A 25,398-nucleotide genomic window follows, 5' to 3' on the forward strand; every position below is an offset into this window, starting at 1 on the left:
ATTCATTTTGTAAGTATTTACCGGAATCTGCCGTGACACTATTGGTACCAATATGAGAATGTTAACCTCACACTAGTACTGTGGGGAAAACTTTGCAAGAGTGTACGAGATGTATGAGTTTTTAATGAGACTGACAATGCTAGCGATCTGGCAACGCCGTGTTGCTCTATTGTATAGACAGCTGTGTTCGTCCCATCCAGATGCTCATCAGATTTTCAGCTCCGTAGAGCCATGATGTGATTTTTCAGAGCGCTATCAGTGAAATTGTGTTTTACGAAAATGGAACAATGCAATTTAGAGCAACTTTATGCCGTCAAATACTGTGATGAACTTGGGAAATCCGCGAGTGTGGCCCTCGAAAAGTTGAAAAACAGTTCTATGGGGAACAGTCCTGATGAAGAGACACATTTTTCGTTGGCACAAATTAATTTTGAAAGGACTGGAACACGCTGAAGATTAATCTCGCTCAGGGAGACCTTCAAAAACCGACGGAAACGTCGAAAGTGTGCGGGCTCTTGTGATTTTGTTCCGCCAGGACAAGCTGTAAACTGTTTTACAAACATTTTCATGAAATGCTCAGGAAAATGGTGGATAGAGTGAGACCGGACATAGCAGTCAAGTGGATGCTGCATTTTGACAACGCCCTGTGTCGCACAGCCACTTCCTCCATGGAATTTTTGACTTCAGAAGGCACTCCTGTTGTTCCACGGCCCCACTGTTCACCTGATCTGAGTCCTTGCGACTTTTTAGTCTCCTGAAATTGAAAAAGTCTGAAAATAACATAATTTTGGGGCTTAGGAGAACATTAAAAACAATGTGACCTAAATGTTAAAGGCCCTACCAGTTGAAGACTTCCAGCGCTGCTACCAAGTCTGGCAACAGCGACTCCGCTCGTGTGTAGCTGCCGAACGGAACTACTTTGAAGGGGACTAGATGGTTCTTTGAAAAAAGTAAAAACGTGATAGATAAAAGATCAGTGTAATTATTTTTCTCACACATCTCGTATATATCGAGCTATTGTATTTCTGATAGGTTTTTCCTGTCAGATAGCTTCATCAAGGTGATGGACACACCTAATTCACCTCGATGCTTGGATAGACTACATATTGCAGAATCATTCAATAACTCGCAAGAGGCAAATTTAGAAATAATTCCTTGGCTTGAAATAACATGTTTGAGCCTTTCATCTTACTGGACAAATTTTTCTTCCATTTTTGCTTAATATATCATGACGTCGTTAATTTAGCCACACACTGCATGACATTATGCCTTTTGGCATAGTGTCATGCCGCGCGGGATTAGCCGAGCGGTCTAATGGCGCTGCAGTCATTGACTGTGCGGCTGGTCCCGGCGGAGGTTCGAGTCCTCCCTCGGGCATGGGTGTGTGTGTTTGTCCTTAGGATAATTTAGGTTAAGTAGTGTGTAAGGTGTAAGCTTAGGGACTGATGACCTTAGCAGTTAAGTCCCATAAGATTTCACACACATTTGAACTTTTTTTAAAAACATAATGTCATGACATAATTATTTCTATTAACCTGTTCATTTCTAGTACAACGGCGCGACACACACCCTATTAACAAGTAGACCTAGCCTGATTTTCTATGTGCTACCCTACTACACAGAGAACATCACCCACTCAAGTGCCGCCGTTACAGAAGATAAAGATGGCGGTAGGGTGATTGAATCTCATTGGACGGGGGGGGGGGGGGGGGGAGGGAGGTTGAGGGAAGGGGAGTTCCCCCTGTGTGACCTTGTTTCTGGTGGGATGTAGGTTCCCCTGGATGACCTTGATTAGTTGCCGGAGGGGACACCTCCATTATAAGTCGCAGATACCGGAAGTGTAACGTGTGACACCCCCTTTTCGGTGGATTAATCCGGGTATAACACTTGAAGTGGTACTGATAACATATTTCCGTATAATAAAAGCCTAATTCATTACTTCATGCTTTTCCGTCAGGTGAAAAACTTGTTAGAAGTCGCACTTTCCCGTGTCGTGTAACTGCAATTTCGTTACATAACATTAATTCATTTGCTGTTTTGTGTGTCTTACATAAACAAAAGACAATGAAAATCACAGTTGAACTAATGTTATGTTTGAAATCACAGTGACTGAACACGAGAAAGTTAGATTGTCAGCCCGTTTTCCTTACGAGTAAGAACTGCGTTCGGGACAAACGGGAAATCTGGGAAAAAATCGGGAATTTTTTCATCCAGGAGGAAACCGGGAAAGACAGCAATTTTTTCGGGATTCAGGTAATTTTCCATTGTTTTAGTTTTCAATTAAATTCCTGCAATTTTGACTAGTAAGAACTTATACTCTAACAAAGAATATTACTTTATCCCGCTACTGGAGAATAATTCTTCAGCAATAACACACACACACACACACACACACGTGGAAGAAAAACACAAAATGGAAACTAAATTGGCAAAGGAAATTCGTCATTTACAACAACAAAACACAGTGCACGCACAAGCGTCTACAAACAGCAAAATGTGTAAAAAGCCATAGGACGAAGACCGTGCAATACTTTATAACAACAGATGCTTCCGATGACGTCACAACTGTTTACATTAGATTTGTTTGAGCAGTTGACTGCGGGCTCATGTGCATGCTCAGTTGAGTCCCGTATGAGCACTCTTCTCCCGCTTCTGGCTACTTGAGCTGTTAGCTGTATGTACAGTAGCAGCAAGCAGCCAGATGCTAACGGGAAAAATGTTTTTGGCGCGCCCATGCTGCCAGATTGGTGCATGTTAGGACTGTACCTACAGTTTTCTGATTTTATTTTATTTCCACGTTTTTGGCAGTCAAGCATTAATCACCTTGCACAACAGTGAAGTTTTTGTCAGTTTGCTAAAGAAATTTGGCTTTTATTAATCTCTTCCGCCGAGGCAGTCAATTTATTTGAAACAAAGTGTTTCGGTTTCATTCCACAGTATTGACTTTGAACTGTTTGCAGGGTTTCAAGTGCACGTTTTTATCATCCATCACGTATTGCATAATACCATAAGAAAGAAACACATATGAGATATTACAGAACCGGTAAAAAAAAAAAAATTGCATCCAGAAAACCACACTGAAAAGCTTAAATCAGGTTGGAGACTGTAAATTTGGACGTACGAATGTGCACTTTAAGCCGAATTAAACATTTTTGTGTGGTTTACGAAATTCCGATGCTCTTGGAATATCCTCTGATGTCCTGTTTCTTTTATCACGTAATGTAAGATCTCTTAATGCTTTGTACGTACTAACATATGGGCTTCCTATGTCATCGTAGATGCGCACGGACAGTACCGCTTTTTTTGTGGTGCTCCCTGGCAACTGCTGAAACGATCTTATTTGTAACAAGTCGCGGGAAAATATTGCGAATGGTGATTTGAAAAACGTTACTCTTTCCTTTTACACAAGATGAATTATGTTACTTGTGAGATTGTGCGATGAATTTCTTAAATCATAGAGCGTTTAGCTCTCGTTTGAAACTTAAGTTTGAGAACTAGCCACTTAAAGGAATTTCGAGCCCAGCAGACCAAACATTTAAGTCATTATTTTAAATTTTACTATCATATTTGTATGATGTATCTTAAAGTATAACACACGTAAAAAAGACAAATATTACACGTAAAAGCTTTGTTTCTGTTGTAGCTTATTAGTCGTAGAGGCCAATATTACATGTGGAAGGCTAGCTTTTCTTCTAGCTACACTCTGTATATTAATTTAAATCATTAACTTTTACTATTTCTGTGTGTGTGTGTGTGTGTGTGTGTGTGTGTGTGTGTGTGTGTGTGTGTGTGTGTGTGTGTGTGTGTGCGCGTGCGCGCGCGCAACTTAACAGTGATGATGATATTGGATGACTACATCATGTGTCCAATGCTCTGAATACCTGCTGTCATCGGCTGGCGAGATCATGTGACACGAGCTGTTTTCGGCTTACAAGAGGACATCGCATCTTGATTTCAATGCTTCGGAAACTGAAGTGCTGTCTTTGGTTTAATTCGAATTTGTAATGCAACATATCGTAATAAGAAAATATGCAGCGTACATGTTGCAGCACATCAAAGATAGCTCCACAACTTTTTCTTTATTCTGGTTTTCGTTCTCTAAAGTGACGGGAAGTTCTACGCCAGTGTGTAAAACCTTTACCGTTCAAAGGAGATCTATAAGTTTTACAGTTCCATGGGAAAGTACACAGTCACTTAAGACGGAAAAAGTGTATTTTTAACCGGGAAAAATCCAGGAATTCTTTTCCTTGCCCGCGTATACACCCTGCGTAATGTCAGTCTTTTTTCAGTTTAGTATAAAACATTATGTAGACCGTTTTGAATGTTAAAACCAATAAGCCTATGTGAAAACGAAGACTCGTGTAATATTCCAGGACATGCATTGAGGGTGCCTTGTTACAAAGGTGAAAGTAAAAATTCATGTGCTGCATCCAAAAAGTGGTTCAAATGGCTCTGAGCACTATGGGACTTAGCATCTGAGGTCAGCAGTCCCCTAGAACGTAGAACTAATTAAACCTAACTAACCTAAGGACATCACACACATCCATGCCCGTGGCAGGCTTCGAACCTGCGACCGTAGCTGTAGCGCGGTTCCAGACTGAAGCGCCTAGAACCGCTCGGCCACTCCGGCCGGCGGCTGCTGCATCCAGAAAGGTGTTTTCATGCTAATGACTAGAAGACCGACAATAGCACCGTTGCACTTCTTTTCTTGGTAACCTCGACCGGTTTCGGCTACACAAGGACATTTATCGTCTGGTATCTTCAGGTGGTATTGGTGTACATTTGATGTACGCGCTGGACGTTATAATTGGTACTCTTAGCTGCTGCGAAAAGTGGCAACCACATGGAATGGCTTGGCGCTATACAGGGAGACAATTTTCTGTATTGTAAACACTTCATTTCCATTTGACACAATCACAAAACGCTTGAAAACCTTAACAAATGTTGGCATTCACTGCCCATTATCAGATATATAAGAGAGTGGAGTGAAAGATGAAGTGTGTATATTTTGCCAATAAGAGTAACGCGGTTGCACGAGGACAGAATATTTAATTACACTCCTGGCTGTATTCTAAATCAGCATGGAAATTGAACCAAAGAGCTGAATCTTCCGTACGTGTTACTGGAGCCCAAGAATGAACATCGCTGGCCGTATTTGTTTAGTTCTGTGTAACACGAGGTAATTAGTGTATCACTGGCTCCTCGCGCCCTTTCGCCCATCCCGGAGTGGTGACTCCGCACACGCCAACACGGAGCTTGGTAAAGAGGTGTGGGAGTAACACCTTAGCAAGGTTTCCAACAAGGAACCAGCAGGCTGCACTCACGGAGAATGGACGCCGAAGTCTATAAACAGGCAAAGCTGGAACAATACTGAAAATTCATGAGTTTCCTTTTGTCTTGTTTAGCATTAAAGGAAATACTAATTGCTGTGATCTCAGTCACATCATCTGGATTACGATCGGTACTTCTTTAATCGTTTAGACAGTGGATGAAACATATGCAGTATGTGTTTTTGTAGCTGAAACCAGTTGTGGAGGACTTGCTGGAAAGCTGAGTTTATTAGGCTTAACAAAATAAAATTTTCTGGAGCCGGAATAAGAACACGTTGGCCATTTCCAGTGACCAAAAACTGCTGTATTCTCGCAAAAATGTTTCAAAGGGTGTCAGTCTGACAGAGGTCTAACACTAGTTTGACAGAGGTCTAACACTAGTTTGACAGAGGTCTAACACTAGTTTGACAGAGGTCTAACACTAGTTTGACAGAGGTCTAACACTAGTTTGACAGAGGCCTAACACTAGTTTGACAGAGGCCTAACACTAGTTTGACAGAGGCCTAACACTAGTTTGACAGAGGCCTAACACTAGTTTGACAGAGGCCTAACACTAGTTTGACAGAGGCCTAACACTAGTTTGACAGAGGCCTAACACTAGTTTGACAGAGGCCTAACACTAGTTTGACAGAGGCCTAACACTAGTTTGACAGAGGCCTAACACTAGTTTGACAGAGGCCTAACACTAGTTTGACAGAGGCCTAACACTAGTTTGACAGAGGCCTAACACTAGTTTGACAGAGGCCTAACACTAGTTTGACAGAGGCCTAACACTAGTTTGACAGAGGCCTAACACTAGTTTGACAGAGGCCTAACACTAGTTTGACAGAGGCCTAACACTAGTTTGACAGAGGCCTAACACTAGTTTGACAGAGGCCTAACACTAGTTTGACAGAGGCCTAACACTAGTTTGACAGAGGCCTAACACTAGTTTGACAGAGGCCTAACACTAGTTTGACAGAGGCCTAACACTAGTTTGACAGAGGCCTAACACTAGTTTGACAGAGGCCTAACACTAGTTTGACAGAGGCCTAACACTAGTTTGACAGAGGCCTAACACTAGTTTGACAGAGGCCTAACACTAGTTTGACAGAGGCCTAACACTAGTTTGACAGAGGCCTAACACTAGTTTGACAGAGGCCTAACACTAGTTTGACAGAGGCCTAACACTAGTTTGACAGAGGCCTAACACTAGTTTGACAGAGGCCTAACACTAGTTTGACAGAGGCCTAACACTAGTTTGACAGAGGCCTAACACTACTTCGCTAAGTGTTGCAGTTGCATTATAAGTATTGCACTCCTCTTTCCCTTACAAGGAGGCCACATTGCAATCAGATTTCAGTAATTTTTTATGTTTACGGTACGTGAAGTTCAGAACTTAAATATCAATCCACCAAAGCCTTGTTGTGAAACACTCCAAATTCTCGAGAATACCAACTCGGTTGTTGCACATGTGGCTTTCATACCCTAAAGTACGATTATTAGACAGGCAGCGTGGCTCTGTGGTAGCGCGCTCACCTGCCGTCTGGAAGGCCCGGTTTTGATTCTTCGCTATGGTAAATTTTATTTTTAAAGAAAATTTTCAACGATTGTTACCTTGAAACGTAAAATAAATAAAAATGAAAAAAAATATTAAATTGTATTTTTAATGTAAACAGTTTTATTAACACCGTCTAAGAAAAGATCGGTAATGAAGAACTTACATTTAGAGTAAAATTTTTTTTCGCTGTGTAACTATTGTGCATCACGGAGAGATGAGATTCACTATAGAAATTCCGAGAGAGCATTTTCCGGAAAGAGTTGAACAACATATTTCTTCTTTCCATACACGTCTCACGAAATGACCTCGATGAGGTGAGAAAATGCGAGGAATTGGAGGTAGTACAGAGGCCTACCGACAATCGTTCTTTCCAAGCGTTATTCGCGAACGGAACAGGGAAGGATGGGTCAGTGGTACAGTAGTACCCTCAGACACTCGCCGTTAGATTGGTTCGGAGTGTGATGTACATGTAGAAATAAGATGGCGTACATTTTTCATAAAAATGACAATTAGATATGTGTTAATTGACATATATTCGTTGAATTTTTTATTTAAATGGCGTCGGTATTCGAACTGAACTGAACTGAAACAGTAATGACCGATACGAGACTCAACCAGCTATTAGCAGTCTCCATGCTACTGTTTTTTTATCAACTTATGTACTTAACGCTTCACGGAAATTCTCGCAGAACATCGGCTGGGGATTGAACCCAGACCCCTCACTGTAGTAGGCGAGCATTCTACCACAGAGCCATGCTGCTTGTCGAAAAATTGATCTTAATTTTGGGTGCTGAAGAAATTCGAAAAACCTCGAAGCCGATTTTTTTCGAATTTTTGAGAGGTGCATTGAACTGCTTCGGAAGATATATATTCCAGATGAACTTCTCGTACCATAAATACAAAACAGTACAAAAATTCAATTGCCGTGTGATATTACTACATACCAGTTTGCTACCGTTTGTGTCTGTCTATGTTTCATGTTGTTCATAAGCATCGTTGCAGCCAGGCCCTTTAGATTCACACATAATTTATAGTAAGAACGAATTAAGATAAAATATATTTGTTACAGAATATTTTATAGACAGTGTGGCCGGAACTCACGGGAAGGGTTGTTCCGATCCGAAGGTTTGCCGTATATGACGGACAGAATGTTGCGGTCACATACGACGTAGCGTGCGATATCTGAACAGTCTTTTACGTACAGATGTTCGTTGAACTTGGCAAACAAACAGACTTCGGACGTGGGAAGGTAATAGGCGTGTATGCAGAGGTCATAGCGTACCGGGCATCACACAATAATTCCAGTTTCTGGGTAGGTCAATAATGCCTGTTGTGGATATTAATTGTTACAGAGCCAATGTTTTCATACGTATCGATCACTAGTGGTCGCTGAATCAGATCGCCACCGATTTGAATATACGGCCAATTTCCAGCACTACTGTACGGAGACAAAAGCACCACATAGGGTTCAGCAGCAAACGACCGATTTGTCGTCCTTTGCCATACCATTATTTCTGCATCACATTATATATGCAGCGCCACACAGCTTGAAGGTTTTCAACTATCTGTATCGTTAAACAGAGGTTGCTTATTTAGTACAGTCTTTAGTATACCGAAAAGTCGGTTGAGCATTATGATATAGACGCATCAATCAGTCTTTCATCGTATACAGCACTAAGAAACTCTTCTTGAATGTTTTGAGTATAAACAGCTTCATGTCAACTTCATGATGATAGTGTGACTGATTTGATTTATTTGTTAATCTGTCTATTCGTGTTAAAGCATCAAACTTCAGCACACAAATATTCACACGTATATATGCACACGTAATAGCACATAGTAATTACTAATTTAAAAGTTTCATGAAAGTTACATGTAACAGGACACACATTACAATGGTGTACATCAAAAGAATGTTAAAATAAAAGAATTTAAGACGACAATCTAAACAACTTCAGGCCAATAGTTTGCACCCAAAACGACTTAAGAGCTTGCTGACATAAAGTCATCGATGGTACACCTTCAAGACGTAATCTGCATATGTATAACTTCCGTAGTTAGTTGAACTCTAGCGTCACAAAGGATTGATGATGTGGAATAATATATCTGCAAATTGTCTTTTGACTTTACGATCCTTGTTCTGGGCTTTTTTTTTAGAGTTTTCCACAGGTGCCATTCTTCATTGAAATTAGCAGCTAGATTTTCCGATGATATCATCCAGTGGTGTTCAGTCCCCGTCTCCCACATACGGAATGGGAAACCCATCTGTTGCCCAGTATTAGATGTTGGTTGCCTTCATTAAACGTTTACTGGGCGTCAGTTAAGAAATAGAAGAACGACGACACTATAGTGAACGTTTATCCGAGGCAGGTACATCATACCTTTCGCTGCCTGTAGATACCTCATGCCTGATATCTGGAGGGACAATTCCAGCTAAATTGGGGTGTAGGTTTCAGATTGCCAGTAAGGTGTTCAAATGGCTCTGAGCACTATGGGACTTAACATATAAGGTCATCAGTCCCCTAGAACTTTGAACTACTTAAGCCTAACTAACCTAAGGACAGCACACACATCCACGCCCCAGTAAGGTGTCCGCAAAACCCATAAAGAGCGTTAATCACTTGTTTAGCATGGACAGAACTGTAAAAACAGGGCTAGCATATTCCTTTGGAATTGAAGATAATCTTCTAATGAACACCATATTCATAAAGCAGTTCATCATGATACATGAATGCAGTTACTTTCATGAGTCAGAACATTCTGACCACCTGCTTAATAGCTTATTTATACGTCTTTGGAACGAAATACATTAATGATTCTACGTATCAGGGATCCGACGGTTTGTTTGTAGGTTAGTGGAGGTATATGGCATTAGATGTATGTGCACAGGTCATGTAATTCAAGTAAATAACGCACCGCTGATTAGCGTACGCGATGATGACGGCCGATAGCGACCCAGATGGGTTCCATACGATTTACATCAGGCGAATATGGTCATCGAAACATCAACGTGAATTCACCATAATGCTCCTTAAACCACTGCATCACGGTTTTGGCTCCGAGACACGGACCATTATACTGCTGAAAGATGTCATCACCGTCGGAGAACACATCAAACGTGAAAGGATGCAGATGGTTCACAGCTGTCAACGTGTCTTCGATTTCTACCACAGGTCCCATGCAAAGCGCAGGAGAAAGTATCCCATTGCGTAATGCTTCTCCCGCTAGCCTGCGTCCGTGTCGCGCTGCACGTTTCGAGCCGCCATTCGCCTCGATGACGTCACTTGTGGAGAAGACCATCGACCTAGTATAGCAAAACTGTGATCCATCCGTTTCCACTGATGGACCGTCGGATCCCGATGGTCCCGTGCCCACTGCAATATTAATTGACGATGTCATTGGATCAACATGTGAACATGCAGAAGTGGTCTGCCGCGGAGCTCCATGTTCAAAAATGTACGATGAACGTTGTGCTCCGAAACACTTGCGCGTGCACCAGCATTGTGCTCTTTCGGCAGAGATACCACAGACCACCCTCTATTGTATTTCACAGAGCAGGCAAGCATCCGAACCCCACGTCCTGTGAACAGTTGCGAACGTCCAACCATTTACCGCCTAGTGGTAGTTCCACTGTCCTCCTACCTCTTTACGTAGATGCTCACGACAGTAGCACGTGAACATTCGACCAGCTTCATAGTTTTCGACATACTCATTCACAGCCTCTGCGTAATAATAATCTGCCCTTTGTCAAAGTCGCCTATTTCAATGGATTTCCCCATTTGCAGCCAATATCTTCGCTAGGGTCACGTGCCCGCAACGCCACCAGGCGGCATCCATCGTTGCGAAGGCATTGGTCATAATGTTTTGGTTTCTCAGTGTATACTAGCTGCAATTCTACAAACATTTAACAACAATTTCTTTGAGTACACTGTTTGCAGACAGCTCGGACTAGTTGCTACTAGCAGAAAATTTCACTTTCGTTAGTGTAATCTGCAACGCCAATAAGGTTGCTTATGACGACGAGCTTTATACTGCAGATTAGGTACATGATAAATGACTGGGATTTCAGAGTTCAGTATATTTCGCAGTCAGAGCCTCTGCGTTTTATAGTACGGTCTGAGATAAGAGGGCCTGGATATGTTCCCGTCAAATCTCCATGTGACTTCTGTGCGCTAACATTGGTTGCTGGAACACCTCTAACAACTGAAGTTTCTGACTGACCACATTTCGGATAAATTTAGTGGACGCCATATAAGGTGAAGGTGCCGTGGAAATGGTAGCAAGTGCTCTTCGGAAAATGCCTTTACTGCATTCTTCGCCGAATGTTGACGGGTACTGGCCTACTGAAATAAGACACCCGAATTGGGTGATGGGGGGGGGGGGCGCCGTACGTTGGGATTTAGAATTTCCTTAGGACAGCAGCTGCTATTTAGACTACCCTCGGTTCGTACCAGTTCACATTGCACGCTGCATCCACCATCGCTATAAACTGGCACACTTGCCAGCTGTCCGCTATAGCACTCAAAAGTGCGAGCAATCAGACTGCTGTCACCACTGCAAGGTGTGCCATGCTTCCATCAGTATACGGCAAGTTGATCTGAGACCCGTCGGAAACCATAATATTTTGCCACTCTGCTCGCCAACGACGTTCACGTGCTCGTTAGTGTGTGAGTGGTTTGAGATTTAAAATCGGAAACCGATGCATTGAAAGAGCGTGCTGCGAGTCTAACCGGCAGTACACGGCGATAGTCAGTGTGGGTATCACGGACGCAGTTCTAATGCGAACACAGACTGTGTCATTTTGTATAATACTGTTTTAAGCGGAGAGAGAGAGAGAGAGAGTGATCAAGGGGGGGGGGGGGGAAGCTGCGTCACGTGCTGCCTATAAAACTGCCTCCCTTGTGTGGCTCTTGGGCGTCGCTGGAACACATGAGGTAAGACACTTGAATGCATATGACAGTACAAGTATGCGGCTACATTTTAATTCAGACAATTCTGAAGCCTAGCACGGCTGCAGGCTCCGTGCAAGACACGTGAAAAGAAGAAAGGAACACGCACATAACTCTCTCTCATTGTACGTCTGGACTGGCTGTTGTGTTTCTTGCAGAACAGTAAGTCGTCTAGGATTCAGATCACGTACAAGCAGCTTGTGAAGGAGCGGTACTAGTAGCTTCCGTGTCCAACGCTTGCCGGTTCTGCAGAACAGTCGTAGTTACAGCTGTACGCGGAAAATTAAAGAGTAAGATGTGTTTGGAATATGCTGTGACAAATGAAGGTTTTTTCCAGGCCAGGATTCTAACCCGGGGGTTCGGCTCATCGCGATAAATTGTCCTACCCATCTATGCCATGTGACACGCCTCCAACACACATTAATTATCACCGTCACTGAAGTTTACCTCCTATCACTTTAGAACACTGTAACCTCTGGTTCATCCGCAGGGGGTGTCGGAATAGCACAATTGGTGGAAATGACTTACAGTAGAACAATTTTGTGTCCTATCGTAGGAATGTATAAAAATTAAATCAAATTCACGGAAATGAAATTATCGAAATCAGCGGGGAAGAGAGTAGATCAGCGAACTCTGTTCAGAAATGTAATGAGTTATTCATATGTGGTTAAAGAGAGTGAAGTACGAATGCCGTTATGTCACACATTGTGATTTACCACGACATATTCACTATAGGGCAGGTTCAGGACGACTGAACGGATTTCAGTTCTATCAGTTTCGTGTCACTGCATGGCAAACATATTTTGGGTAGAACGTGCTCAAAAAATTAGGTCCAGACACCAACGTATTGTCTCTGCGCTGCGTGCGCACCATCCCCTTTACTTTCCTATCTCGGTAAGGAGCGTCAACGTCTTGTGAAAATGTTGTTACGCGATGATGCGCATGTGTATGACACACGTACGAAACAAAATCTCATTCCGATACAGTCCAAACAAAACAACTGGTAAGACCTTCGGGGCATCTCTTTAACCCCACCAATTATGCTTGATGAAGTTTAAACAACACAAATGATAACGGCGGTGGAAGAACGCGGCTACATTTTAATTTAGACAGTTCTGCAGCGCAGCACGGCTTCTATAGATACAACAGATACATGGACAAATCGTTTCCTTGCCTGACGCCTTATAAAATTTGGGACTAGAAGGTGTTCAAGAAATTTAAGAGTTTGTTCAAATATTTCTAGGCAGGAAAACTCTAGTGATAAGTGAAGAAACAGTTACAAACACATTATCTAACTTTAAATTTCTTGAAACAACTTCTAGTACCTTTCAAATTGTGTCAGGAGTCAGACAAGGAGACAGTTTGTCACCATAATTACTCAGTTGTGTGGTAAAGTTTAGAAGAGAAGCAAGTTTTTTTAGCATAGGGTGAAAGCAAAGAGAAATAAATAGTTAACTTGACTATCTTCAGTTGCCTTGTAACGAAATAAAATTTAAAAACGGCGAACTATTAACAGATACAACGTCTAGATAAACTGATAGCAACTGACTACCGGCAGGGTTCAAGAGAGCCATAGGAGAAAGAGGAAGGGAAAGAAACACGAAACTTACCAGAAGTGAAGGGAAGATGAAGGAATAGGTAGGGCCTACTATAACGGGTGAATACATAGTTGGGTGTGAGATGAAATACAGAGAGTCGTCTAAAGAAATAAAGTGAGCTGTCTTTTGAGGAAGGGGACAGCAATACAGGTGCGCGTCTGGAAAGAATAGTAAGTACTTAGAGAGAGAGAGAGAGAGAGAGAGAGAGAGAGAGACGGACGTTATACCAGCGGCATTAGGAAACACTCCTCCTCTAGAGAGGGTCTTTATATAGGGTCGTAAGTGTTGTAACGGCGACCGGAACGGTCGTGGGGTTGAAGTGACGGAAAGCGCGTTGGGACCCGCGAACAACAACACAGCAGGAGAGGACGGACACGACCAACGAAGGACAGAAAGAACAACAAGATCGAAACAACGGAGTCACAAGAAAACCTAACAACCACGTCCACTCGTACACAAATCAAGAAAGTAAATAAGCTAAGACGAGGCGATGTGTCCAGAGACGTACGCAAGGTTAGACTGGCTGGCCGAGTTTTTTTTTTTTTTTTTTTTTTTCTTTATTGATTTTCAATTCACCTCGAAGGGGGCGGGCTGGCAGCAGCTTAGTACGCTGCTCTACATCCTACAGACTTCTTTTTTTTAACCGAAGAAGAAAAGAAACAAGAAAAACAGGCGATAAAACGGTGACGTCAAGTGTAAAATGGCGGAAAAATGCGGAAAGTTGAAACGGAAAGCAAAAGGGGTTGGCAATGTTAATAGAAGACACAGGAATCAGACAAGTAACGTAGTACACACACAATTAAAAAAACATGGCGACAGTCTGGTTTCTGTTCGCAAGAGATAAAAAGCACACCCAGTGACAGTATGATGGCCGTTCACACCACTTCCCAAAAAACACAACACGGAATACTCACTGTAAAACACTGCACGGAAATGGCGGCACAAAGATGACACTCCCGAGTGAAAGGCTGATGGGGGGGGGGGGGGGGACGACGACCTGGAGGAGGAGAGGAAAGAACAAGGAGGGAGGAAGGAAAAACGAAAAGGGGGGTGGAACCAAGGAGGGAGAGAACTCATAAAGGGGGAGAGGGGCAGGGCAGACACGAGAGGGAATGAGAAGAGGCAGAGGAGGGAAATGCAAAAGGACTCTGGGTAGAGAAGGGGGCAGAGAGAGGGGTGGTGGGGAAAAAAGAGGATGGAAGGGGGGTAGCGGGAGCCCGGGAAAAGGACAGAGGAAAGAAAGGGGAGTGAGGATTAGAGTTAATAGGAGGGAGGGGGAGTTGATGGAAGCCACCTTGGGAAAGGAGATGAAGGGTGTAGAGATGGAGGGTAGGGGGGGGGGGACAACAGTGAAGACGTGGCAGGGGGCGGGGATGGGAGAGGAGAGGAGCAACCAGGGGGTGAGGGGGATCAAGGCGGCGGGAGGTGTAGAGGATGCGGATATGTTCGAGGAATAGGAGCAGATATGGGAAAGGAATGAGATCATAGAGGATCCGCGTGGGGGATGGGAGGCGTATACGGAAGGCGAGACGGAGTGCATGACGCTCAAGGATCTGGAGGGACGTATAGAATTTGGGGGGGGGGGGCAGATATCCAGGCAGGACTGGCATAACAGAGGATGGGATGGATTAAGGATTTGTAGGTGTGGAGGATGGTAGAGGGGTGCAACCCCCATGTCCGGCCAGAGAGGAGTTTGAGGAGTCGGAGGTGGTTGTGGGCTTTGGATTGGATGGAGTGGAGATGAGGGATCCAGGTGAGGTGACGGTCAATGGTGAGGCCGAAGTAAGTGAGGGTGGGGGTGAGGCGGACAGGACGGGTGCAGACAGTAAGGGAGAATTCCAGGAGCCGGAAGGAGCGAGTGGTACGACCTACGATGATTGCCTGGGTCTTGGAAGGATTGATTTTCGGGAGCCACTGGTTACACCATGCATCAAAAAGGTCAAGGTGATTCTGGAGAAGGCGTTGGGACCGTTGGAGGGTAGGAGCGAGGGCGAGGAATGCGGTGTCATCAGCATATTGCAAGAGGTGTACTGGAGGGGGGGTTGGGGCATATCTGCCATGTACAGGAGGTAGAGGAGAGGGGAGAGGACAGAGCCCTGGGGCACACCTGCAGAGGGGTAGAAGGTGTGGGAATTGGCATTATGGATGGTAACATAGGAGGGGCGGTGGGAGAGGAAGGAGGCTATCAGACGGATGTAGTTGATAGCAAGGGCGTAGGTTTGGAGCTTAAACAGGAGACCGGGATGCCAGACACGGTCGTAGGCATTTTCGAGGTCGAGGGAGACAAAAATGGCGGAGCGACGGGAGTTAAGCTGGAGGGAGAGGAGATGAGTGAGGCGGAGGAGTTGGTCGTCAGCAGAGAAGGAAGGTCGAAAGCCACATTGGGTGTTGGGGAGGAGGTGGTTTTGGCGGAGGTGGTGATGGATGCGCCGGGAAAGGATGGATTCCAAGAGCTTGCTGAACACCGATGTGAGACAGATAGGACGATAGGAAGAGGCATCAGATGGAGGCTTGTTGGGTTGCTGGCTGAGTGAGAGGCAGGCGGTTAAATACTCGATCGCGGGCGCCGCTATTGGATGCAAGAACCATGTGTTCCACTGTGGTGCCCTCGCACTAAATGTGGGCGCGCGCCGCCACAGCTTACGGCTCGATGGTGCAGAGACCTCTAGGAGTCTTCGACGTCCATGACATCTGGTGAGGATTCAGATTCCGCGGCGCGCGGTACCAGAGTAAGTAGATATTAGATTTTTATTTTTCGTGGTCATATTTCGCATTGTATTATCAGCAGAACTGCTTCTGGTTTGCCTGTGATGGAAATTTGCTGTCAGGTTCTTGAGGATCACACAAGCAAGAGAGATTTATTGCTTGCTGTGGTGATTTGTCATGCTCACTTAAGAAACGCATCCAAGTTTTTTTTCTTTTTTTTAAGTCAATATTACGTGAGGGATAGTTTCTTGAAGAATGACATTCCTCAACGAAAACGTTTACTGACTGGCTTAGGTTGAGGTACTTTATTTTTACTGTCGCCTGTGGCATCTTCGTAGATAGTATCAGATATAGGTACGATCATGTTGTTAAGGAGACTGCATCGGTCTTTCGTTCCTTAAAAGGAATGCAATACCACTTAGCTACATACATGTTGGAATGTACTGCAAAGGAGAGCTTTCACGTGTCGTCTTCACGTTCAGATTAAAACTTAAGAGGTCATCTTCATATGATTCCTAGAACTAATTTAGCTTACCTTTCACGTAACACTAAACCTAATTCAAGTTGCTTAATTAACTGTTATGTCATTAGGTAGGACCTATGTAGATAATTTCAGCTTTTGAACACCACAATGTAATTTTCAGTAACATCACGTCGAATGCCCGTCAATATTGCGCCTGTCCATTGCTAGGAACATGAATAATCAGTTCATTTAATTACTGTTGGAACTGTTCAATTACAGACAATTACATATTGAATGAGACGCCAAAAACACTGTTTTTATACTGTTTGGAACCTAAAAGAACTCTGGCTAACAAACTGTCAGCTTATTATTCAATTGCTCATCGTAGCACATAATTTCTTAGAAGTTACTGAAACCTGTAAAACGGAATCTTATTGACGATGTATACAGAGCGTCCAAATTGACTACTGTAGTATTTATTGCAATCCTGTTCACACCAAAAAACTAGAAATTTGTTAGGAAGATTCGGGATAGAGTAGTTTCTGTGTAATTAAAAAAAACATAATCAGTATTGTTTGTTCAGAAAATTTCGACGATATTTCCTTAAAAAAACAGAAGAATTGCAGTTGAGTTTATATCACATTTAATGCATTTCATTTTGTAAATGGCAGATGATGATATTTACTACAGTTACCGATACTTTTTGTAATTGTAATCAGCGAATCTACTGTATGCAACAATCTGATGATTATCATAAAAGATGGATAAAGAGTGTAAGGGGGAGTAGGGAGTCTGTAAACAGTAAGATTTCGACGAGGACTCTGCGACGTAATAAATAGTACACCTGAAACAACATCTGTCTGTACAAGAGTTTCGAGAACAATGAAATTCTCCGGCCTGTTTTCAGTTAACACACTTCAAGGAAACAGCATCGGCAGGAAAGCTTCAAGAGCATCAAAATCATAACACATTTACGTCTTTACTTATTATTCTGAAGATACTGAGTTACACCCATCAAATTGCAAGAACTTTCATTTCAGCTACCATTAATATTACGAAAGGTTTATTACATTTCACTTTATTTTCTTTTGAGACAATATTACTTTTACCACTTCAGTTACACCACCGGATGAAATACTGCACTCATATCTGCAGTTAGTAAGGATTTCTTGCTTTCACCCTTCAGAGGTAATCACAGATAGAAGAACCGAAATGATTGTGAGGTCATTCGGTCTTGGAGGCCAAGGAACAGGCTCCGCTCAACATATCCATCTTGGATCACAATTTTGTCTTACACCAGCAGCAAAATGTTCCTTTCTCCCGTTACCTCTGTGCTACATTCCCTTACCATGAGTCATGCTTGAGATTTGAGCCCTATTAGTTGAGGACTTAATCGAAAAGTTGACGTTACGAAAATGTTTTACTAACTCTGACGATGTCAGACTGAAGTCAGTGGTGGCTGGTATTATCTCCCTTGCAATTGGAACTTCCCCCTTTTTTTCTATTGCTGTATATTTAACCACTATAATAATGTTACACACTATGTAGTGTGTGTGTGTGTGTGTGTGTGTGTGTGTGTGTGTGTGTGTGTGTGTGTGTGTGTGTGTGTGTGTGTGTGTGTGTGTGGTGGGGGGGAGTGGCGGGGGAGGTGGGATAAGACAAATTGAGAGAATTGGAGTGAATACATTTGCCCTGACATTTCTCTCTTTCTGTTGCAGGTGAGTGATTAGCAGCGCCAGGTCCGCACAGTAGTGGTAAGGTTTTTTTACTTTTTGATTCGACTAGAACAGAACCGAGTACTACGCTCTGCTACCCCAAAGCTAGTACTTAATCGACCTCAGCAATGAAGAACATTGCGCAAGTCTGATCTGACCAATAGTACCATTATCTATGTTCTGTTAGTATGACACACGTTCATTTGTAAGGTATACGGAAACGAAGTGCTGTATGTAAAATTTAACTGTTTTGAGACGAGATAAAATACACTTTTTATGTTAAAAATATCACAGGTGCACTAGTTCCCCGTTAGAGGTCATTGAAGGTTTTGAGTTAGTGACGTTCAGACACCGTGATCATACTGCCGTGAGATAATTTTGTGTCTTTGTATACATGAATTTTTTACACCCCGTAAGGTTCTTTGTGCGATGTAATTGCCTTGTTACAGTTAACGACAAATAGAACTGATGGCTTGTTGTAGCTAAAAAATCATTTGTCTCGCACTAAGTACAACAGAAACGGGGAAACATAATATTGCTGCCATCAAAACAATTTAGAACAGTTCTCAAGAGTGCGATTGCGTCAGGTGGTAATCACATTATGTCGCAAGCGTCGTTTTTTCAAAGGCTGACGTATGCAGTTCAAGTAGAGCGGTAGAAAAAGAAGAAAAATACGCGTCAAGCTACAGTATCTCGGTAAATAAAAACTGTACTATGTTAACCATATAACAAAATAACTTTGTTTTGCGGAGCTTTACATACCGGACAGTTATTTTCGATATACTGATTCGGATGTACTTGACTTTCACAAGTCATTCAGAGTAAATATTGGGGTGCTTTTGCTTTCTATTAAAACGTCATGGCGGCCGCGTTGGTCTAGCGGTTCTAGGTGCTCAGTCCGGAACCGCGCGACTGCTACGGTCGCAGGTTCGAATCCTGCCTCGGGCATGGATGTGTGTGATGTCCTTAAGTTAGTTAGGTTTAAGTAGTTCTAAGTTCTAGGGGACTGATGACCACAGATGTTAAGGCCCATAGTGCTCAGAGCCACTTGAGCCACTAAAACGTCGTGATCGACACAAACCCTTTCCTAACCCACGATTACAACTTCAGCAGTGAAATATTTCTTTACTATGTGTTAATAATAAGAATTAATAATAATAATATGCTCACTTCGAAGGAGGCACAAAAAAACTTGGCGATCACCTATCCACCATTTAGGAGAATTTCGGACTAATTTTGTGGCAATATTGTATGACTACCAAATAGAAACTTACGAAATGCCCAAATAGAAATTTGCGATGTGCAAGTACGCAGAAGTTCAGACACCGATTGGTGTTATTATTTAACCAGAATCAAAATTAAATTCGCTCCCGAAAGAAAATTCGACAAGAACACACAGGTGGTCCCGAAATTTGACCTACACAAAATCGAAGACTCTAAAATAACAAAAAAGTGGGACGAACAACCTACAGAAGACTTAACGATTTAAGTTTGAAATTTCTCTCAAACATCGAAAGACCTGATCCGTCTCCACAAAGAACTAGAACACCCTTCAGGTAAGGTGAGTGAAATTCTTTTTATCATGTCAACAGACTACCAGAAAAACGATTGACAAAAAAAGATAATATTCTATGTAACATCACCTAAGAACCAGATACCTTAGCTGAACGAAATACGAAAGGACGTCAATAACGCAAACACAAGACCAACCTACATTTTAGAAAGACACACCTTCAGACGCAAAGCACCAAATGGGCAGTTCCATCAGAGAATCCAAAACAAAAACAGCACAGACCAAAGTAGCCGGAAGAACATAAACAAGCCTACTGGAACAAGAACAGCCACCTAAATGGAAGTTGAGTGTGTTGTTTACTTAACGTTTTCCATGTATTGGGAGATTTTGGTGGTGGTGGTGGTGGTGGTGGTGATGGTGGTGGTAGTAATAATAATAATAATAATAATAATAATAATAATAATAATAATAATAATAATAATCCCCGTGGTGGCCCGGGAAAAGAATAGGCCTCCGGTATGTTCTGCCAGTCGTAAAAGGCGACGAAAAGAACAAACCACTAATAGGGCTAACCCCCCTTTTAGTGTGATTACTTGGTTCAGGACAGAACTAAAGAAGCCTCGGACAAGCGCCGTCATGGTCGGGGACGACGCTTGAACCCTATGCCCGCCCACAATGGTAACGACACTGCTAGCCAACTGGAAAATGATTTAAATCCAAATAGAGGTGTTTTGCAGGATATGCTTCCTGCAACCACCCTAGAAGGAAAACAAAGACAGAGGATGAGATGGTCAGATGAAGTTAATCGACACCTCATGTTCTGTTATTACCAAGCAACAATCCTAGGAACCAACACAACTGGATACAGATCACAAGTATACACAACATTTATTACCAGATACCCGGAATTAAAATTTTCAACAGAACAACGACTAGCTGATCAGATCCGTGTAATAATCAAAAATAACAGGATACCCCAGTCAGAATTAGAAATCATCAAACAGCAAGTACAACAAATACTGGAACAAAATAATGTACAGTCAGAAGAAGAAAATACAGTAATGGACTCAAACATCCCAGAGCAAACAAACAAAGACCAACACGCATCAATTAAACAATCAGAGGAAAACGAAATCTTAAGACAGCCACCAGAACAAGCACAAATAGAACACGAAGAGACACACGTGTTAGATATAGAAGAGAAATTTCAGCTGACATATATAGAATACAAAGACTCAAATACAGACATCAGACCATTTTTGCATAGACCGCCAAATAACCCACAAGTCGAAACAACAATAAAAACTATCAACACAATCATACACAACAAAATAAATGAAAATACAACTATGGAAGAGTTACAACTACTGGTTTATATAGGAGCACTCACTACACTAAATATACACACTAGGCAGAGATCAGAACAAACCAACACACAGAAGAAACCCACAAAACCAGCATGGCAACACAGGCTACAGATCAGAATAGAAAAACTGAGAAAAGACATCGGACAGCTAACACAATTTATAAGAAATGAAATATCAGACAAAAAACGAAAAAGGTTAGGTAAAATCTCACAACAAGAAGCAATAGAGCAATTAGATGAAAAGAAGCAGAAATTACAAGCATTGGCCAAACGACTTAGAAGATACAAAAAAAGTGAAAATAGAAGGAAACAAAACCAAACATTCAACACAAACCAAAAGAGATTTTACCAAACAATAGATAACACACACATTAAAATAGACAATCCACCAAACATAACAGACATGGAACACTTCTGGAGCAACATATGGTCAAACCCGGTACAACATAACAGGCATGCACGGTGGATACAAGCAGAAACAGACACATACAAGATGATACCACAAATGCCTGAAGTGATAATTTTGCAACATGAAGTCACCCGAGCAATTAATTCTACACACAATTGGAAAGCCCCTGGAAATGATAAAATAGCAAATTACTGGCTAAAGAAGTTCACCTCAACACATTCACATCTAACTAAATTATTTAACAGTTACATTGCAGACCCATACACATTCCCTGATACACTTGCACACAGAATAACCTATCTGAAACCTAAAGATCAAGCAGACACAGCAAACCCAGCTAAATATCGCCCCATAACATGCCTACCAACAATCTACAAAATATTAACTTCAGTCATTACGCAGAAATTAATGACACATACAACACAGAACAAAATTATAAATGAAGAACAAAAAGGCTGTTGCAAAGGAGCACGAGGATGTAAAGAGCAACTGATAATAGATGCAGAGGTGACATATCAAGCTAAAACGAAACAAAGATCGCTACACTACGCATACATTGATTACCAAAAAGCCTTTGATAGTGTACCCCACTCATGGTTACTACAGATATTGGAAATATACAAAGTAGATCCTAAATTGATACAGTTTCTAAACATAGTAATGAAAAACTGGAAAACCACACTTAATATTCAAACAAATTCAGATAACATCACATCACAGCCAATACAGATTAAGCGTGGAATATACCAAGGAGACTCATTAAGTCCTTTCTGGTTCTGTCCTGCTCTGAACCCACTTTCCAACATGCTAAATAATACAAATTATGGATATAATATTACTGGAACATACCCACACAAAATCACACATTTGCTATACATGGATGATCTAAAACTACTGGCAGCAACCAATCAACAACTCAACCAATTACTAAAGATAACAGAAGTATTCAGCAATGATATAAATATGGCTTTTGGAACAGACAAATGTAAGAAAAATAGCATAGTCAAGGGAAAACACACTAAACAAGAAGATTACATATTGAATAACCACAGTGACTCCATAGAAGCGATGGAAAAAACAGATGCCTATAAATATCTAGGATACAGACAAAAAATAGGAATAGATAATACAAATATTAAAGAAGAACTAAAAGAAAAATATAGACAAAGGCTAACAAAAATACTGAAAACAGAATTGACAGCAAGAAACAAGACAAAAGCTATAAATACTTATGCTATACCTATATTGACCTACTCATTTGGAGTAGTGAAATGGAGTAACACAGACCTAGGAGCACTCAATACACTTACACGATCACAATGCCACAAATATAGAATACATCACATACATTCAGCAACAGAAAGATTCACATTAAGCAGAAAGGATGGAGGAAGGGGATTCATCGACATAAAAAACCTACATTATGGACAGGTAGACAATTTAAGAAAATTCTTTCTAGAACGAGCAGAAACTAGCAAAATACACAAAGCAATCACTCATATAAATACATCGGCTACACCACTGCAATTTCATAACCACCGTTACAACCCTTTAGATCATGTAACATCAACAGATACGAAGAAAGTAAATTGGAAAAAGAAAACACTACATGGCAAGCACCCGTATCATCTAACACAGCCACACATCGATCAAGACGCATCCAACACATGGCTAAGAAAAGGCAATATATACAGTGAGACGGAAGGATTCATGATTGCAATACAGGATCAAACAATAAACACCAGATATTACAGCAAGCATATTATTAAAGATCCCAATACCACAACAGATAAATGCAGACTTTGCAAACAACAAATAGAAACAGTAGATCACATCACAAGTGGATGTACAATACTAGCAAATACAGAATACCCCAGAAGACATGACAATGTAGCAAAAATAATACATCAACAGCTTGCCTTACTACATAATCTTATAAAGCAACACGTTCCCACATACTAGTATGCACCACAAAATGTACTGGAGAATGATGAATACAAATTATACTGGAACAGAACCATTACAACAGATAAAACAACACCACATAACAAACCTGACATCATACTCACCAATAAAAAGAAGAAATTAACACAACTAATCGAAATATCCATACCCAATACAACAAATATACAAAAGAAAACAGGAGAAAAAATTGAAAAATACATCCAACTGGCTGAGGAAGTCAAGGACATGTGGCATCAGAATAAAGTTGACATTATACCAATTATACTATCAACTACAGGAGTCATACCACACAATATCCACCAGTACATAAATACAATACAGCTACATCCAAACTTATATATACAATTACAGAAATCCGTAATTATTGATACATGTTCTATCACCTGAAAGTTCCTAAATGCAATATAACATATACCGTACAGTTAAAAGGAAGTGACGCTTGATCAAGGTCCGCGTCACGTCCCATTTTTAACCAGACTTAACGTCTGAGAAAGTAATGAAATAATAATAATAATAGGTTTCTCAGCGTGATTTCATGCAAGTTGTTTATAGTTTGTGTTATGATTCTCTTTCAATATTGTAGGTAAATACGTTCAAGGAGAAGGCCCATAACTTTTTTCGGGATTTTCTTTTTCATCTATGTCGTATAAAATCAGTTATAAAATTGCTGAAGAATGACGGCTGAAAATGCTGAATTTCAAATCTACATAACGGAAACTAAACTTCTTTTGCAAATCCCTTTTCAGAAGATGATAGAATGGATGTTTCTTATTACGTGCTCGAAAAAAGTTGCCTGTAAAAAATTTTGACATAGAAAGTTTTATTAGTCAGTCATTAACATATAGATCTGTTTCTGCTCCAGCACAGTTGCTACGTGCTAAAGATGCCATATGATGCAAATTGTCCATGGTTCTCCTATGTTGTCTTTTAAATAGCCCGTCATCATCGTCAAGCTTTGATTTCCCCACAGGTAAATCCATATCGCTTAAATTGTCATCAGCAATGATACCGCCAATAATCCACCAACCACAGATATTCCTGATTCTCAGGCAGCTATCTAACGTAGTGGAGATCTTTGCTTATCAGGAAATAAATGATAGCGTTGTATGGTGAACAAACTTTGGTTCTAAACAAAAACATTACATGTAAAGCATATATCAGAAGCTGCAACTACCATGAATAATGTGGTAAAATATTCGTGTGCCACAGGCACAACGCGCAATAGGTGCATGCTGTTTGCATATAACAACTTCGTATTTCTTCCGAGAAATGCGTAAAGAACAAAGACCGTCAAAAAAAAAACAAAAAAACCTCAATTTGTTTTCGATTGCATCCACATAAATATGTTTTTCTGTATTATACAAGTCATCCACACTTCATATAAAGGAGTGATATCTGTACACACTTTCGTTTTCAGCACAGTAGAAGACGAAACTGATATTACAAAGAAACGAGTTAAGCAACCAGAAGATCGGCATAGTGTCCCGAAACCAGTCATGTCAACAACGCTGTCATGATGTACCTCATTCGAGCCACACAGACGAGTTGACGTCCTTCACACCTGTCTTCACGTGTAACTCAGCCGTGTGACGCAACGCTTCTTGATCCAGCTATTGGCGTACAGATCACACTGCGTCACGTTTTATTTGTCTGCACTTCTTGTATTCTGACAAGATCGCAGCGATTATTGTAACCACAGACTTGACTGGTACTGCAGCTGGGAATGTGACGAATATGGTACGACGTTACAGATTATGTGACATGTCCGGCTTGCTCTCTAAAATATGAGGGAGAAATTTTTCTGTTCTTATCAGAGCGTCTTACCCATGTTTTTTGTAAGTGAT

Source organism: Schistocerca americana, chromosome 3 (genome assembly GCF_021461395.2).
Source record: "Schistocerca americana isolate TAMUIC-IGC-003095 chromosome 3, iqSchAmer2.1, whole genome shotgun sequence".
Lineage (NCBI taxonomy): Eukaryota > Metazoa > Arthropoda > Insecta > Orthoptera > Acrididae > Schistocerca > Schistocerca americana.